The sequence below is a fragment of the Lepisma saccharinum genome, chromosome 17 (genome assembly GCF_977018435.1).
Source record: "Lepisma saccharinum chromosome 17, izLepSacc3.1, whole genome shotgun sequence".
NCBI classification, from domain to species: domain Eukaryota; kingdom Metazoa; phylum Arthropoda; class Insecta; order Zygentoma; family Lepismatidae; genus Lepisma; species Lepisma saccharinum.
Genome location: NC_139245.1, coordinates 55,688,257 through 55,705,056, shown reverse-complemented (window position 1 = coordinate 55,705,056; position 16,800 = coordinate 55,688,257). Strand labels below are relative to the sequence as shown.

Sequence of the window (16,800 nt, the reverse complement as noted above, 5' to 3'; positions counted from 1 at the left end):
GAAGGTAATTTTGTAAAAGTTAGGTTGAGGGAAAAACTTGTAAGATTGGAATTTGGTATTAAATAAACTTTCCAACTTTAGAAACTGAATTCCCGTGTGTAACTTCGAAACATTTTTAATTTTTCTAAAAATCCGGTAAATATTTGGCTGCACAAGTTTGACTGGTTTGGTTGAAGGTTAAGCCTACAATTTTTTAAAATCATGTTTCGTATTAAAAATTTTACATCAAGCAAAGAGAGAAAGTATACACATACTAATGCAGCAAACGTACTAGCCTAATCTATTAGAAATACCTGGATGCTAACATTAAGTGATCTAACAATAATTAAAGCCTATGAAAATGGATTTACGATCACACGGAAAATTGGAATATTAATGGCAAGCGACTTAACTTTAATTATGAAGTCAAAGCAAAAAGCAGGAGAACACAATAAACCTCATGATCTATCATGAGAATATTGTTAGAAGAAATTCGTATTCTAAAATCTATAATTATATCCCATTTCGGTAGAGAAGCTAGATATGGTAAAAATCAAGAGACGAGTTGTTTTTCAGGATACGGCGTAAGTTTTAAGAATATCACCGTGTATTTCATTCCCCCATAACAAGGACAATTTACTTGTAACCAGTGGCGGATTAAAGACGTTCTCTTGGAGGGGCCGGGCAGCAATTACGGCACCCTGCAAACTTCCCTCACAAACTACAGTCCTACCATATGTCATTAAATCACTATCGTAACTAAAATGTTGGAGACCCAGCCGTGTGTAATGTGTTTTTTTTAAATACATAAAATGCATGATAAATGTATTTCGAATATAATTATTTTTTTACATGTAACATATACCCTGCGTCCAATTACTTGCGAGGCCGAGAGATCGGGAGAGATATTGAGGGCGGCGCTAGCGGAGATGCCGACATTTTCGACCAGAAACTGTCTAACTACGGCTCGAAACTTGGCAAGACTAAGGATCGGAGATATTGCGAGCGAAGCGAGCAAGAAAATTTTACAAAATGCATTTTTATTTGCATACAATTTGACATCGAAAGAAACAATTGTCCCTCTGTCTCCCTCTGAAGGTGCTCTTGTCTGCCAATATTCCCCCCGAATTGATTTTTTTTCTTCCAAGATTGGCAGGCAATGCCTCCCTGCGGTTGCGCCACTGATGTAGCATGGAGCGACGTGAAATATAAAATACACGTAACATGTGCAACCTAAATTACATAAATTTTCTCTCAAAAGTGCTTCTCTCCCTTTCTTCCAAACAATTGTTCATGCATTTTGGACAAAATCAATAAAGAGAAGTCTTACTTCTCTCTCTGGTAAATTACAATGCGTTATAGAAAACAAAATACATTGCGAGCAAAGCGAGGAAGAAAATTTTTAGATCCATTTTCTTGCAAACTGAAAACGATATTGATTTAATAGGGCGCAAATAATTCCACGGGGCGCCCTGGCATTCTCTCTTTTACAACTTCTTTCATTTGATTGTTCGGCACCCAGGGCTTACTCCCTCCGCCCCCTAGCTACGGTTCTGAACTTGATGAGACTAAGAAAAGTACGAATTGCGAGTGAAGCGAGTAAGAACATTTTACGAAATGTATTTTCATTTGCATAAAATAAGAAACCAGGGGCGGACCTTGGCCGTCAATGTTTGCCTCCTAGAATTGATTTCCGTCCAAGGTTGGGAGAGCAACACCCTCTGCCTCCCCTGTGGTTACGCCACTGTGTAGCACACCAATCATTCTAAGTTGTTTAACTTCAATAAAATAAAGACTGTAATAGATTTCTCAAAAATCAAAATTCATTGATTTTTGATTCCAATAGATGTGACTCGGGAACAGTGGAGCAGTTTAACCTATGTCTTGCCCCAAACAGGCAAGAAGAGCACTGCTGTGTCACCTTCCATTGTTGCTAATTCTTAGCTCTTGGGTATCTCATAAAATGCCACAATGTTTGATACATTTCGTTCTAACTTTCTGGATTTATCAATAACTTTTTTTAAAAAATAAACTTGTGAGAGGCGCAGGAGAAGAATGATCGCCCCCTCAAGTCTTTAATTCGCCCTTGCAGCAAGCTACTAAGATTGATAGTTGTAGTTCGCCTAAATTTTTTCCTTGTCACCCTAGCAGCGCTGGGGTATATGTAAGCTGTTCTCTCTCCCTGGCTATGACCTCTCCACAGTGACTGTGAATAAAAATATGAGTGAGAAGGCAGAGGTGGCTGGAATATTTTCTGGATCCTCTGTGAAGGGGTGGTCACCTCACGACTCCTTTGATCCATCCTAGTACCTTCATCTTAAGTTCATTTCGTGCTTATCTTTCGTCGACCGTCCCCCTTTCGTCATCCTTACCTTTATTCGCCCCCCTCTTCGCCTCTTATCTGTCGTCTCCTTCTAATCTTTTGTCGGCTGCCATCTTTCATCGCACTCATCGTTCTTAATTCTTATCTTTGTTCGCCTCCTGTCTCTCGTCGCCCCTATCATTGTTCATTCATATCTTTGTTCGCCCCGGCCCCCTATTTCTCATCGCCCCATCCTTCGTCGTTCTTATCTTTGTTCGCCCCCTGTCTTACCTTGCCCCCTTATCATTCGTCACCCCTATCTTTCGTCATTCTTATCTTTGTTGACATAGTAGAGGATTCGTATATGCAAAATAAACGGTTATTCAGGGGTACAGAAACGAATACAATATAAACAGGTAAATGTAAATCTAAAGTTCCCTATGTATATAGCACCGTGCCATGAAGGCACATTTAGGATATGTGGAAGTAGGGCCCCACATATTTTCGATGTTGGACATCTTGGAGGTGATGTGATAAGCACCACGCTCCGGCCGCAATTTACCCTTCACAGGATACCATTTGATTCGAGGCTGGGTTGACCATGGAGCCGCTTTATGCGGGGACAAAGTCGGAAAAATTCTGATCTTAGATCACCCATCCCGGGTCTCCCGTGTAGCAGACTAGAGTCAAATCAGGCTAGAATTTCGCGAGAAATGCAGTGGTCAAGGTTTCTTTAACCTATCTTTATTCAGGAAAAAGTTATGACTGCCGCCGAAACTGGGAAAGCCAGGGGGCCCGGGCCCTCCAGTTCTCGTTTGCCCCCCTCCCCCCCATAGGGGGACAAATGTATAACTTTCAACATATTACACGTACATAACTTTTGCACACAGAAACTTCGCACACAACAGGTTGGAAATTAGGTAGGATTCTGCTCTGAAATGGGCAGAATCAATAATCACTCAGTTTGAGTGTCTTTCTTGTGCTTGTGCATTTACTATTTCAGTATTTCCTTTTTCAAACCGACAATGAATTAAGGAAAACGCATGGTATATTATGAATGAATATATACGAGAATAGAGGAAGAAGCATGGGAATGCTGTAGTCTTCATGCTCTAGAATGAACCACTCCATTTCAAAATTGGCACCTTTGTTTCCCTTCGGAAAAGTCAAGCAGAAGTTGAAAATATTCTGTTTTCAATATGCCACTGTTCTATATAATCAGGATTAGTATTTTTTTTACACTGTGAACATGTGTTTGCTACTTCATATTGCATTGATGTGGCTGAAAGTTGCAGTGTTACATATTTATACCAATGCTTAACTAACGTTCAAAACAATACGTGTATGTGTGTGTGTGGGGGGGGGGGGGCTTAAAGGCCGGGCGACCCAAGCGATTGCCCGGGGCACAACCCTCGACGGCGCCAGACCGAGGCGTCCCGATTTAGTAGAACCCAATCCTTATTTCTTATTACATAAATGTGGATATTTGTTTTATAAAGAGTTGGATTTGTGTAGAGAAAAATTAAAACTAAGAGGCTACTGTTATTTTGATACCAACCTACAATATATGCGTTCTTTGACATTAAGGCATTGAAAAAACAAGGCTTTTATTTATCGTCCTTAAAACCGTAAATACACAGCAGAGTCATGTTTTTTAATTGTCCGAAGGTGGAAGGTAGTGGGATCAGGGTAGAAAGTTGAGGCGGTGGGTGACAGAGTGGACAGTTGGGGTGCGAAAAATTGACCCCGCCTGGATGAAAATTTTATCTTGGGCCTTCCTTTTTTATGTAAATTTGTGTGAAGATATTAAACTCCTATAAATGATTGTAGGAATAAGTATTATAAACCGAATATGATAATCAAATTCTCAGTCAAAAGTTACATGTAAAGTATTATGTTGTATAATTACATAATCACATCAGTAGTACAGTGAATTTTTTGTCCAGCTAATAAAGTTTGATGGACACTGATATATATGTTTTGTTGTCAAAGCTAGTTATTGTAATTACAATTTTTAAAGGTTAACTCAAGTGTATTAGGTCCCAACTAAGAGAAACAAAACTTCCCCCCCCCCAAACAGAAATATATCATATTTATTCTTTACTTAGCTTTGCCCTCCCCCCCAAATCTCTGAAGAAATCGGCGCCTATGCACATCATTCCCCTCCCATTTAAATTTTTTTTAGTTGAATTCAATATGACAGACGTCCGCTTGGAACACACCAATGTGGTTCCTCTTAAACTAACCTGTTCCTATCGTGACCAATTGTACCCAGCCAGCCTTACTCTTTTACTTTTTATAGGGAGTGTTAAGCAACTTTTGAATCACCCTGTAGGCCCTTGTATGTGACTTCGTCAACATGGGATCAAGAATTTCACACGCACACACACATACATTATATATATATATATATATATATATATATATATATATATATATATTTATTTATTTATTTATACAGTTTGAAGGTAGGTAGGTAGAGGGGGGCCTTTGGTAATATTTTGCGGGGGGGCAAGATTTGTAGATCCGGCACTGCAGATACGGGTCCGGTCGGCTCCGTCTGGGGAGACTTAGGGTATACACATTTTCTAATAGTTCATTAACTACATCGTAATAATCATAAAGATTTCTTCCTGTCTTTGACAGAAATAACCAACAAAGAGAAAATTGTAACATCCATTACTGAGTACAAAGGTATAAAATTATTCACAATGTATTTGTGAAAAAAGTTATTACAATTGACCGAAGTAGTAATATTCCATTGTTGTACGTACATTATATTTCTTTCACGTGATGTATATCATCAAGATGGTAATTTTTGTAAACCGGAACATAGCTTGAAGACGTAAGTGAATACTCCTCTACTGTGGCTAGATAGTAAATTAGATGTTTAAGACGTGAGCTTTGAACTTTGAACTACACAATTTCAGACAACTTATGAGCAATAATACGGACATATGAATAACTATCAACATTTTTTCGTGTTAATTAATAGAATATAATTAGTAGTTACACGTTCGGCATCTGTAAAATTAATATTACCATACACAAATTCTTAAATGTATTTCGCGCTGGTTGAACACACTTTTTTTTACTAACATGTAATATTACATATACACGCATACATTTACTTGTAACTTATCAGGACATAACTATGTTTAATTTGCGATAATAATTATTATTCTTACTGTGAAATAAATACATTTACAGGAACTCTTTTTAGAACAACTCGCTCATTCAAATACATGTATTTCGCCAAAACATATGACTAATCTTTTGACGTCATCAGGTTGCGGCCCGTATACACGAAGTATACACATCTCGGAGGCCCCGGTTTTTCATTAAATGAATATTTATTTTCTTAATTGCTAATTTCTAACTTTACCACAGTAGGAGTCGAATAAATAAAGGTTAAGGAAAACAAAGAAAGATCATGAAAAAGTCAAGAATTTTGGATTTGTTATTTTGTTAGACACCCTGCTAAATCACCTAGATTTATTTCGTTCAAATGCAATACCATGGACTTGAATTCTGTGAAAATTACAGATAAAAATAATTTTAAGCCAGTTGGAGTAACCAAATCATTGATAGCTCATAAGTGTACAACAAGGGCAATAGCAAAACTATATAAGACAATAAATCAATTCAAACAGGCCCCGTCAATCGAAATAAGCATATAATGACAAGTAAAAATACACACAAGAAAACAGAGACACAGAGACCCTCAACAAGTGCCAGGGTGGAAACGAGTTATGAATAGAACGAGTGGGCAGTAGGGTGCATTCCACCACAAGGAAAATAAAAATGGACGAAAAGTACCCGCTCAGCTTTCCCTTCCTCCGGGCCATAAGGAAGCATGGTCCACTCTCCTCCTCCCCTCCACGCGGGAGTACGGTGCACAGGAGTCGCGGGTCTGCACAGGTTTCTTTGCTTGTGGTACCACTTATAGTCCTCCACACGAACCTCGCCCCAACGAGCACCAAGGCATCTCAGGGCATGACACATAAATAAATAAAATCATCACAGATATCATCACAATAAAAGTAGCAAAACTACAAACTCCTGAACGAGTGCCACTGCGCAACGAGTTGTATATAAGCTCTTACAACCAGTGAAGCAGTAACGGGGTCACAGTACCTTAAACCCTTCAATCGAAATTGTCCCTTTTACTCCCCTAAAATAATTCGATAAAGCAAAAGGGTATTATCTCCATTATATAAAATATTTCTTGTGTTTACTACAATCAGCTTAACCACACCCTTGTTTGAACAATTTTGCGACATTGTTGAAATGGAAGAGAATTGCTATGAGACCACAGCATGCGAAACTGTGAGTTAAAGAGCATTTCTTACAGGTATTGTATTATAAGGTAGAATTAATTAAGTATTTTAAGTTTAAACTTTAGCTGCATTTTATTCCACTCATCATACGAAGAGGGCATATTGACTTCACACGTTGTTACTTAGATTCTTACATTATGGAACTCTGTGTTCAACTTCTGGCTCATACTGATCTGATAACCCTAGGCATAAGTGATGGCAAGAAGTGGAATCTAGGGAATGCAGAGCTTACTATGAGGAGTGCGATGCGTGTATCATGGCACAAAACGCGATTTAGCTATGCAATTATCTATCATACACAGTGACTGAGTTTTTTTTATTATTATTATTAATTTTATATAACTATAAGCAGGGCCGCCGTTAGGGAACGCGTGCAAAACACGTAACGCTCTTGTTTTCGAGAATAATGGTGGTGGTGCGGATTTGTAGTAATCAAATAGGCAAATAGGCACCCAAAGGATAAAAAAATGCATTTCTCTGTTTTCTGGCCTGATCGTGCCGACGATGATGAATGGTGATTAGATGAAATTAGGAGAACGTTATTTTATATTAAAGAAATAAATTTAAGCGTACCTATTACTGTGAAGAGGGCTCCCGCGAAGTCTACTGGTTAGCGCTCAGTTTGGTGCGAGTGATCCTGGGTTCGATTCCCAGTACGAACTCTCAAATTTTGGGGTTAACTCAGCATCGTGAGAACAATTAAGGAGCTGAAGCAGTAGCGAGCTCCAGTCTCGAAAGCCAGAAAATAGCGGCGATGGGATTCGATGCGCTCACTACGGGTCACCCAAAGAAAACCTGATTGGCAGGCTGTGCCCCTAAGACGGCTCTTGCGCCACGAAGTTGTTTGTAGCAGCATTACTGTGAAGAATTTCGAGATTAAAGATAAGTTCAGTTCTTTTGCTTCACTCATATCATCCCATTTTTTAATTCCTACTATTCAAATATCTAATTCTCAAAAAATCCACTCCGTCGAATTCTGACGTGGGTTTGGATGTTCCTTTGTGAGTGTCCCGTTTTCAATTCTATATAAGCGTCATTCATGCTCATCGTTACGATTTAACTAAAGAAGCAGAAAAGTGATGTAAAACAATATAGTTTGAGAACAGTCCCATTCCTGGCACAATCAATAATTTGCCTGTCACTTTTATGCACTGAAATGTGACTGCAGTATTTAAGCAAACCTCAGTTTACAAGAATTAATTTTCATTGTGTTTTCATTTTAGCTTTTCTGCATGTATTTCCCGATTTTTTAGTCAAGCAATCGCAACACAGGATTGGCGTCAATCTTTTGTCCCTTATTTGGTGATATTCCAAGCACTTCAGATTGTATGTAGCGCTTGTAAAAAATTGAACGGCAAATTTAGAATTTGCCACATCAAATTTGTCTTCTCAATATAACGATAAAATCTTGCTAATTATCAGGTAAATCAATTAATCATCGTAATAAGCAATAATATGCATTGGATTGTGGCTGTTCACCGGGAGTTGGACGGCGGAGAGCGAAGGACTAGCCTGTTTCCCGAGAGAAGAGGCCGAGCCTCGGGTAAAGAAATATAAAAATACAACTTTATTACCAATGGTCAGATTCAACTGAAATTAAAGACAGCCCAGCAGCAGATTATCATCGACGAAATCCCCAAAGCAGAATTTAATAGGAGATAAATTAAGCCCGATATTAAAGGTTAAACAGCTAGACTGGATAACAATAGCTACAGACTCCCTGGCACTGTCTTCGGAACGAACGTGCAGGTTACAATAGGCCCATTCTTAGGCTAACCTCTCTTCGAGGTGCTGCTCGAGAAAGGTCAAAGAACTCCAAATATACGGGCGAAGATAGCAGGACAAGAGCCTACGACTTGAGGACAATTTAGCAACGCTTGGACAGAGAGGGTACCGTAACGAACCTTTTGAATAGCAAATAAATAGACGCGCAGAGAAGCGAAAGCACCAGTTTTACTCAGATTTTTCTTCGGCGTGTTATCGTACACAATCTTTCGCGAACCACCCGCTTAAAGTATTCGCTTTGTGTGTCGCACCGTTCCGTGTTGTGTTATTTCGCACGTGTCTGTGTACTATCAATATGGAGTAGAGACAGAGAAAGGCCCTGCTGGGGGGGGGGGGGGGCGTCCGACCCAGTTGCCAAACCTTGAAGATGCGGAGATCCAATCTTTTCGCCCGGAAGCCATCTATTGACCACGCCGCAAACATCCACGACTTCACCACGAGGACTTCAGTCAGAACCGACAATGGTAAGCCGGAATGGACGTGAAAATGGATAAGCTTCGTTAGCCCCGTCGTGACATCCAAGGAACTCGCTTAATTACATAAAAAATCTCGAACAGATATTGCTTATTACGGTGATTAAATTGCATCAACTATCATTTTAACATGTAAAACCGTACAGCGTTCAATTATCCATTCATCCAAAGTATTTAACATTCAGATTGTACGACGCTATAAATTGTCAATATAATCATATAACAGTGAGCCTAGTTAACTGCAAAAGTAACAATATAAAGATTGACATTCAATTACAACAACATAAAAGGAGTAGTGTTTTGTCGTGCAGGTGAAGCTCCGACCGGAACATGTTTTCCCGGAAATGCAAAAGTAAATGTCAAATTAAGAACAGTTTAAATTAATGTAGCTAACTTTAAACATGCCGCCGAACTATTATTGTATTAATTACTCATGTCTATTGGATTGCCGAGAAATGAATGCGAGTGTGACTGAGAGAATGAAAGGGGCAATGATGTAATGTTTATGCATGTGCTCTTTTATAGAAATTACAGTATATATATATAACTAACCCTGTGGTGTGATTTGTTCTACCCTATGTAATCTCTTGGGCTCCAACTGATGGCACTTACCCTGGGACGAAAGGTAAATAGGTTATTAATGATTGCCTTTTGTTTATTTGTTTAATTGTTTTTGTGGGTTTGACATTACCATTGTAGCGTAGAATCAGAATGACGTCAGGCACGTTAAATAAGTAGACGTCGCGTTACATCAATAAGTTTTCGAAATTCCTTGTCGGAAGGAAACATGGAAAACAATATCAGTTTTTTAATATTGCGTTTTACTGTACTCGACGACAGTATTTATGTTTCAAACTTAGATATGAAATGAGAATCCTACAAAAATAAGTCATAAAGAACACACGAATACAACAAAAATTACACAAGGTTATTTCGCTTTTTAATCAGGAGTGTACTGTGTTTTCTTCCGCGGCCTTCCCTCCCTGTGACGTCAAACTTTACAACTTCATCCATTTCCAAAAAGGGGCTTCAGAAACAGGCCTTTCAAGGCAGGCGGTGTGCAGTCAAAGAACCTTGGGTCAGCATATTGCCCCCGCAGATGAAATAGAAGTAAAAATTTGGAGATATGAGTACTTTATTTTTATTGCCTCTCAAACCCCCAGGAAAGGAACGTTTCCAGATTTTGCCAGATATTACAACCTTGCCGAAGTGTCAAGTTGTCAACCTTTGTTGTCAACAAACTTCAAGTCATTCTTGTTTGACACAGTATTGCGTGCGGGTGTGTAGAATCGTGATTATAGGAATGTCTAGGAATGGGACAAATTTCGTAAATTTGAATCTCGATTCCAAAAGGCTAAAAAAAAGGAAAGAAAAGTAGGCGTTTATAGAAAGTGAGAAGGGTGCCTTGGAGAAAATCTTGCTGCCTGAAAATGCAGTTTCCATTTCAAATTTCGCCACGATAGACGGGAATAATGACACTTGACGTTTGTGTGTTTTAGTGTTAGTGTTGATGGTGATGATGGTGATATTACGGAGCGTGTTCGCGATATAGTCCAAGTCGTATGTACCAGTGGCGCCAGTGACCTTAAATGTAGGTAGTCTGTGAACCAGGTGCCAAATGTAGGAACTAATTACGAGGAGGAGTATGTTTCATGTTCATCTTCTGAGTCTGGTGACAGATCTCCTCTGCTTTTAGATCCAGACGAGTGGCCGAATTCGATTCAAGCATTCAAAAGGCCCTATTCGCATCATAAATCATGATTACCCAATTAATGGCGATAATTGACGCTTTTCACCTGGACATTATAAGCGTGTTATCCAAAATGGGGAAACTGTCGACAGAAGGTGGTTGGTGTAGTCGAAGAGGAAAGATAAGATTTTCTGTTTTTGTTGTAAGCTGTTTGGGAAGAAGGGTGGGGCATGCTGGCAAATGAAGGCTGCGATGATTGAAGGCATTTAAGCTGTCGACTACAAAACCATAAAATATCAGAAAGTCAAATTCAATGCCTTAAAAACTGGACCGAATGTGAATTTAGACTGCAAAAACACGTAACTATTGATAAGCAACAGGGACTGTTGATTTCACAGGAATAGCAGCACTAGCATGAGGTCTTCAAACGAATACTGTAAAATCTTGCATTACGGGGCATAGAATATATTCTATGCCCCGTAATATATATATTTGCGGGAAGTATAATTAATTTCTTTTTTCTTTCAATTTTTGTTCCTTACTTTGAAGTACAGGTGTCCTACAAAATCATAATGTAAACACTATTACATTTTCATTTCGTTTTCATTCTGATGTACGTCCTTGCCTTATAATGAAGGGTTTGATAACAGGTGGAGGCAAATGGTATAGTTGTTCGGAATAGGATCCCACTTTATTTATTTATTTATTTACTTCTTCTTTTGGATGGCAAAGTTAAGGCACAAGCCTTTTCTTACACTTAACCATCTCAACTTCACATTTTACAAGTTTAGTTGAAATATCTAACAGTTTACGAAATATAAAAGATCAAAAATACAAAAGAAAATAAAAAACACAAAAAGAGAAAAAAAACACAAAAAGAAAGAAGAAAAAACACAAAAAGACAAAACACAAAAATACACATATATGCTGTAAGAAACGTAAAAAATACACGTACAGCATGAACATACACATAACAAAAATACTTAAAATACAGAAAAGTCGGTCGGTGTTTGGCCTGCAAATTTAGATCAAGAAAGGTTTCATTCTATTTTCTTTCCTTGTTTTCAGTACTGGTAAGTTGCCTCCAGAAGATGCTTTCTTAATTTTGATTTGAAATTGCCGAGAGAAGAAGAGTTTCTTGTCATTGGGGAGGTCGTTCCACGCTCTGGTGGCAGTGACCGTGAAGGAATTTCCGTAAAACGCTGTCTTGTGGGAGGGGATGGTGAGCAGGGACTTGTTTCGTGAACGGGTAGCAAAGGTGTGTGCTGCGCTTAGGGGTTGAAATCGTGAAAATAGGTAAGGGGGTTCTCTTGAATGCACTATTTTGTAGAGTGCTGTAAGAGCGTGGAAGCGACGGTGTGTTGAAAGGTCAAACCAGCCTAGGTCTTTGAAAACCGGGGTAAGGTGGTCAAAATGTTTGATGTTATAAATAAAACGTACACATGCATTCTGTATTCGCTTTAGACGTCTTGCTAGTTCACCGTTGAGGTCAACATACGTCAAGTCACAGTAGTCTATTTGCGACAAAACTAGCGATTCCACGAGTGTCTTCTTTACCTCTTGTGGTAAGATGTTTTTTAGGTGGTACAGTGAGTGTAATGCTGCGTAAGATTTTTTGCATATGGCCTTCACATGGTCACTCCAGGTGAGGTTTTCGTCCACAACAATTCCCAGGTCTTTGACCGAAAGTGATAGTGAAATGGGTTTTCCGTCTACAAGAATGTCCGGGATGGAGGACTTTGCTGCTGTGGATATGAGGTGCCGTGAGCCAATTAAAATACATTTAGTTTTCTCAGCATTTACTCGTAGACCGTTTGCCTGAGACCACTTGAAGACGTTCATAATATCAGCGTTTAGGGCTTTGATGGCCATATTGATGTTTGTTTTAGGGAACGATAAGTAACATTGGACGTCATCAGCGTACAGATGGTAATTCGTTGATTGAAATGTTTCCGATATATCATTTATGTACATGGAGAACAGTAGCGGAGACAAAACGCTTCCTTGGGGAACACGGCAATTTATCGGCAGCCATGACGACTTATTTTCAGAAACTAATGTGCATTGCTGTCTGGCTGCTAAGAATGATCGAGTCCAGTCAACAGCAGGTTGGGAGAAGTTGAAATAAGATGACAATTTTTCCAGCAGAATATCGTGGTCGACGGTTTGGAAGGCTTTGCTGTAATCGAGGAGAACCAGCATTGTCAGATATCTCTTATCCATCGCTGACCTTACGTCATCCACTTTAATGAGTGCTGTGCTGGTGCTGTGTTGTGGGCGAAAACTGATTATACATAATTAAAAATTTGCTCGTGCACTATGTGTTCAAATACTTTTGACAAAGTGGGGAGAATACTGATCGTTCGAAAATCTTGAGCGCTTACTGGGTTGGTGATTTTAGCCAGGGGGCGTATGTGAACGAGTTTCCAAATATTTGGGAATGTGCCAGTATACAGGGATGTGTTGAAAACGTCTGCAATTGCAAATGAGATGTGGTAAGCGATACATTTTAACATGTTTATAGAAATTTCATCTGCTCCGGTTGCATTGGATTTGATTTTATTAATTGCAGTCTGGACCTTAGCATGAGTTATAAAAGAGAAATCAAAACTATTTTTGTTTTTGCTTTTGTGAACACTTATGGAGTCGATCGTACGTTTCTTAATTTTAGGATTTATGTCTGATGAGTTCTGAAAATGACCATTTAGTTCTTCAGTGGAAATGCCAATTATTTCATTTCTATCACGTTTTTTTCCAACGCCGAACATTTTAAGTTTGTTCCACAGCGATTTCGGTTGCAATATATAGTTTAAGAGTTGTCCGGCAAAGGAAAACTTTCTCTTTCGTATTTCCGGTAGGTCCAGTCCCGATTAGCCTATCTGGGCTTAAAGTGAACTTAAAACAACAAATCGATCACTTAATCAATCTCATTTACCCCTAGTACATATTTAATTGCAAAGCCGGGAATGTTCAATATCGTATTGTAACTTTAACTAAAAAGTAGCAATATTTAATCATATCCAATAACATCATTGTTTTCTTGACTATTCATTGAATTTTGACACTGTAGTGAATTTGCATTGTTTCCATAAAATAATATTTCCATATCATATTTCATTCTATAAGTAAACAAACAATATATGTTAAGTATTTTTGATACAAATATTTGGAACATTATCTTTATATACGTAGTAGCAACTTTGTTTATGATTTCAGTAATTTTGGATGTATTTAAGTATGTCAAGATAAGACACGAAACATCAGATTAGTTACTTAGTTGGAAGCACCAGCATCCTATAAACTCGTAAAAAAAAAACCTCACACGTGCTTTGCACGACTCAGACAGTCGGTAGACAGTTTCATCTTGCCGCTGCGGTTGTAAACACGAGAGGTTGTAGTGAAGAGCCCAGCGGACCTTCAAGGCTTTGATGCCAACTGTTGTTTTAGTCCTTTCGTCCTCAAATTTGTTGGGCCTCAGTTTCCAGACAAATAACCACTTTACGATGCCTGTCCTCGGTCGAACATTAGGCAGGAAATCAGGGAAAGTTGGAGTCACAAATGGGTCGTTGATCCTTGTCGGCGAATTTTTACTGGTGGCTTGACAAGAGGGGACATCGTAGTTGTCCGTTACCAAAAATACAACTTTGTTATGACACAATTTTTCTTCATAACTATGTTATTCTTCCTTCTATTCGAGTGCAATCGCGTTTGCACAAAATATGAGCAATTAACTGATTTGGAAGCGCGAGACCCCTCAAAGCGCGAGGCCCTGTGCGGTGGCACACGTCGCACACCCCTAACGGCGGCCCTGACTATAAGGATCAACTTTTGCCCTACATGCACTAAATGTTAATATTTATCTACTATATGCTAATACTGTATAAACAAAATCTCGATAATGTTGTATTTTACTATAGGAATAATTAAATTAATTTCTAAATCGCCAGAGTGTAACGTGACCTACTAATTTATAGGCCGTCCCAAGTCATTAGCTTACTACAGGGCTTTAGATTATTTTCTCTAATTCTCTCTTCTTTTTTAACAAATTCACAGAATAACACAATCACAATAACTGAAAATACGGAGAAGCTTGAAAGAAAAATATATTATTCTCAGACTTGTATTAACATTACATTACTTTGTCTTCTTCAATGCTATGATCTTTCCTTAAAATAATAATTTATTTTCTTTGGTCCATGCACATAAGTATGGAAAACATCATATTCATTGTTTCAGTTTAAAACCACCCTTCAATGATATACAGCTTCAACATAAGGGCTGAATTATACCGAAATATTGCAAATTACATATCTTATTTAGTACACAAATATATAATTTCAATTGTGTCTGAAACCTAAGAATCAGTAGATGAAATAGGGTATAATAACACTAGTCAACAACCATTTTGCAACATTAAAGGTAACATGTGTTCTTAACTAATTCGGATGTGCTGATTTCAGATCTGCAACTGTAATTTTTATATCACGTAACATTTCAGAGATACACGTGACGACGTCATATCCGGCATAATGTGGATACGTTATTTACATTTGGATTCCAATTTATATGATTTTGGGCAACAATGAAAATAAATTTTGCAACAATGTATAAACAAACACACTTATAAAAAGATTTGTTTCTTTTTCTGGCTATGTTTCCATTGTTGAACGTTCAAAAAGGCTGCTTCTCCCTCACCCAGAATGAGTTACTGATAGGATAAGATAAGGGAGAATGCTCTACAGACTGAAGGGGGTGTGATTTAATGAGTTCAGTATTACGTGCTTTGAGGTAGAGAAGTTGTGTTGAAGTTACTTGGGTGATACGGCAATGAAGAAAAACCGACGTGGTTGTGTAAATTTACCAAACAATTTCTGCTATGTGTGCGGGCAGTACACTTTAAAAAGTCAACGCCGAATGTTGACAGAAACGTTGAAACAAGCGTAGTATAGCTACTTCGGGTGCAATGTTGGTGATCAAGACAAAGTGTGGGCTCCCCATGTGTGCTGTGTGACTTGTTATTCAACTCTTGTGAGGTGGTTTCGTGGAGACAAAACCCGTGCTATGGCATTTGCGGTGCCAATGGTTTGGCGTGAACCGAGTAGCCATGCTGAGGACTGTTACTTCTGCCTAACAAGCATAGCGGGACATTCTAAACTAACAAAATCCAGTATTGTGTACCCCAATATTCCTTCCGCTATGAAACCCATACTCCCAATCCCTAGCCCACCCTCACATTTAGAGGAATCTTTTGCAGAAGAAGAAGAGCCACCCATCCCGTCAACTTCCAATGATCCAAGCTATTTTCCACAACCAGAGATGGAACCACTCCTTGTCGACCAGTCCAGACTGAATGACTTGGTTAGAGATATGTATCTAACTAAGCAGCAGGCTGAGGTGCTTGGATCTCGACTTCAACAGTGGAATCTGCTGGCTTCCGGAACTAGAATTACCCATTTCAGAAAGAGACATGAACAGTTTTCAGGCTACTTTGAAATGAAAAATTCCCTCTGTGTATGTACAAATCTAGACGGTTTAATGGATAAGCTTGGGTTGGAGCACATTCCCGAGGGATGGAGACTGTTTATAGACTCGTCCAAAAGTAGCCTGAAAGCAGTGTTGTTACACAATGGCAACCAAAAACCATCCATACCAGTCGCACATTCTGTTGAGATGAAGGAAACATGTGACAGTATGTCTGTCTTGTTGAATATGATTCAATATAATAAGTACTGCTGGCAGATTTGTGGCGATTGAAAGGTCATTGCCATATTAATGGGACTCCAAGGTGGGTTTACAAAGTATTGTTGTTTCCTTTGCTTGTGGGACAGTAGGGCTACAGAATCGCACTACACAAACCTATATACCAGGGCAACAAAATGTGAAGTATGCTCCATTAGTTAATTCTAACAACATATTGCTTCCTCCTTTGCATATCAAATTAGGCCTCATGAAGAATTTTGTAAAGGCCATGGACAAAGATGGAAATGGTTTTGCATACCATCTTGCATAGCATCTTCCCAAAACTAAGTGATGCTAAAGTGAAAGAGGGAATATTCGTTGGCCCCCAAATTCGGAAACTGTTGAGAGATCACAACTGTGAAAGGAAGTTAAGTGTCAAAGAACTAGCTGCCTGGAAGGCTTTTAGTGCAGTGGTGAATGGATTTCTGGGCAATACTAAAGCACCAAACTATACTCAATTAGTTCTGGAACTCCTTGATTCTTATGCAAAGC

At 38.8% G+C, this 16,800-nt stretch overlaps 1 long non-coding RNA gene across 2 annotated transcripts in view; it reads right to left on the bottom strand.

Moving 5' to 3' along the window:
• The window catches only part of LOC146001312 (uncharacterized), a 35,589-nt gene that overhangs the window by 6,199 nt on the left and 12,590 nt on the right, over positions 1-16,800 (bottom strand). Inside the window, exon 1 of one of the 2 annotated variants that reach the window (XR_014443565.1) lies at positions 393-532. The exons of the other annotated variant lie outside the window; for it this stretch is intronic. This is a non-coding gene — a long non-coding RNA (uncharacterized LOC146001312). Of the gene's footprint in view, positions 1-392; positions 533-16,800 lie in introns of those variants that run through there. 2 annotated transcript variants of the gene reach the window in all.